Raw genomic sequence first — 3,023 nt, forward strand, 5'->3', positions numbered from 1 at the left:
CAGGGAGGCCGAGCCTGGGAGCAGAGCCTTGGCCCACAAGCCCCTCTGTCCAGCTGCCGGGGCGAGGGCACTTCCCCTTCCCAGCCGGCCAGGGCCAAACAGCCCACGCCTCTCGGAGTGCAGACGGTGCAGCGTCCATCTTCACAGCAGCAGAGCCTGGCCCGTCCCGCCCCCCGGGCCTCGCCCCACTTTGTTCCTCTGCCCGGGGCTTGGCCTGGGCCGGCCAGCAGGGTGCCTGTGGGGAAATCACAGACCCTCAGGCCTTGGCTGAGATAGCACAGACCCGCCCAGCTCACCCGGCTGGTGGCCGCTATCCTCACGGCCCCTGCCCCCTCCAGCACACCCAACTGCCCCCCAGCCCTTGTAAATGGCTTCCCCAGATTCTCACGCAGCAGAGCGCGGAGATGTCCTCCTTTCACAGGACCGCGCTCATGCCTGGACATTCCTCTCTGGGGCCTCAGGCAGCTGTGCGGGGGGCTCCTGCCCTCCCCTGCCCCCAGCAGAAGAAAGGTGCCCAGGACACCCGGGACACAGGCTCTCCTCACCACTACTCTCCTGTCTTCAGCGTAGTTTCTCTCCATCTGCTGAGTGAAATGGAACCTTCCAGAATGTGGAGACTTGGGGATGTGGGTCCCCCCACTGTGGGGAGAAAAACTTCCAGAGACCCCACTTCCCGTAGAGAGGTCAGCAGAATTTGGGGTTGATCTTGGGAGAAATCCTTCCGTGTGTTTTTCTCACTGCCCTGCCTTTAAAAACAAGAAAGCAAAAGTCCTCATCCTGGAAGTGAATGGAGTCTTGTGAGATCCCTGCCCCTGGGGGCCCGCCCCAAGGAGCCCAGCTCCTTCTCCTAGCTGCGTTGGACCACAACGTGTGGAAAGACATTCCCTTCCTTACTTGAAGGGCATGTGGGAAGCTCCCCGTCTATCTCGTTAGCACGAGTGCTTTCATGGGTGTGCACGTGCCTGGAGCGGGCTGCCACACCACAGGGTATGCACATGCTCGCTGCTGGAGGACGGAGCCCATTTCAAGGGATGAGGCCCCGGTCCCCACGTCCTCTCCAGAGCTTCATGTTTTCCCTTCTCTAAATGTTGGCCGTTCTGGCAGGCGCCCTCCCCGCCATGCCTTCTGGAGAAGGGAGCTCAGCACGTGCTTCAGATGTCTCTCGATCATTCGAGGTCTCGATCATCAGTGATCCTTATCATTCTCTATTAAACAGCTCAGAGCAGGCCAGTCCCCCACAACAACCACTGTGTGTGGGCCACCAGCCTACCACCCAGGGATGCCCAGGGTGCCCAGGGTTCCTTTGTGTCTCTGGTCCCACCAGCCACCCCTTTTCACTCCCTGCTAGGCCTGTACAGGGAGCCGCTGTCTGAGGCCTATTGAAAGAGAAACAGCCTGGCTTCCTGCCCTTCTGGGGCAACTGGGCAGTCATCTGACTTCAGGCTTTGGAGAACTGAGACTTGCCCCATCTTCCTCCATTCATGCACGGATTCACAGTCAGCAAACACTCCCTGAGGATCTGGTCTGTGCCCAGAACAGCCTAGGTCAAAGGTGAAGTTCAAGCACAGCCAAGGCTCTGACCCTGTTGAGCTCGTAAGGCCACCCAGGGGCTCACTGCCCGTGTTGGGATGGGGTTACTCCTCCCCTTGCCCCCATCCACACCCCGAAGTGTGTGTTTTCCATAGCAGGGCAGTGTGTGAGCTCCCACCCCTGTCTGTTGGGTAACCATTGTTCAGGTTCTCCAGGGACAGAGGGCCTTCTCGGACACGTGACAGTCAGTGTTGGGAGAAACCAGAATGAGTTGGGACCCAGAGCTGTGAGAGGCTGCGCCTGAGTCCTGGCCTGGAGATTTCTGCCTGCCCCAGGCATGGCTTGGGGCTGTGTCTCCTCACTGCTGCTTCCCATTCACGCCCAGCAAGAAAAGAACCAGCCAGATGGGCCCCTGGCACTGAGTGAGTGTGCGTAGGATGGTACCATTTACAGGGCCAGCCCTGCCCAGCAGGCCGACCCCTGGCTGAGGTGTGATCCCAACTTCAGCTCGAGATCCACTCTGGGGGATGTGTTTGCTGGCTGCTCCGAACCCAGTCCCGTGCTGAGCACTGTCCACCTGCATCTCCCATGCCTCTGAGCCCTGTTCCTGGGTGGTCCACATCATCCTTCTCATTTTACAGTGGGACCGCAGAGGGCAGAGAGACCCTGGGCAGGGGTGGGGGCAAGCTCCCCAACGCCGGGCACCGGACCCCGCCGAGATGACCCTCTCTTCCTGTCTGGGTAAGGTAGACGCCTCCAGTTTCTAGAGCCAGGGTCACTCAGGCCCTCTCCACGTTCATCTCATCCCTCCCTTCCCGTCCTTTAGTGAGCCGGTTCCCCAGAGGACCCCAGTGGCCCCAGAAAGGGGGGAGAAGGGAGAGGAGGCCCCCTTTTAGGGGTGATGCCCAGAGGGTCCAGGCCGCCTCAGTCCCACACTTGTGTGTCAGAGGGGATACACATCTAACACAATTGTGGGGGTGGTTTGTCCAGAGGCCCTGCCGCCAACAGGACCAGGTCATCTGGAAACAGGTGTGGCCTCTGCTCCGTGCAGCCCTGATCTGACAGAGCCCCCACCCTCAAAGGCAGCCAGCACCCCCCCTCCGCCTGTGCGGGGGCAGGGTGTGCGGCAGGGGGCTGACCGTCCCTCCTGTGAAGGTCTCAGGAGCCCAGGAGCCCCCCGGCCTGGGCTTGAGTGCCGAGACCAGGGACGTGGCCTTGGGCTCTCCTCCTCCGTCAGCCAGATCACGAGCTGGGCAAGCAGTCCTGGGGTGGTGCCACCTGTCCCTTAACATCCAGGGGACAAACCCTGCTGGCCCCCCACACTCCCATCACCTGCGTGGGGAGACCCCTTTCCTCCCACCCCTGAGAGGACACCCCGCGGGGCACAGGCCATTCTGTGAAGGAGCAGGGGGCTTCTAGCAATTACCAGCTCCAGCCCCCTGGGGAGCGGGTGCACAGAGGGGCCGGCCAGCCTCCCCCAACCCTCCCCGGTG

The sequence above is a fragment of the Bison bison genome, unplaced genomic scaffold, assembly GCF_000754665.1.
Source record: "Bison bison bison isolate TAMUID 2011002044 unplaced genomic scaffold, Bison_UMD1.0 scf7180017849426, whole genome shotgun sequence".
NCBI classification, from domain to species: domain Eukaryota; kingdom Metazoa; phylum Chordata; class Mammalia; order Artiodactyla; family Bovidae; genus Bison; species Bison bison.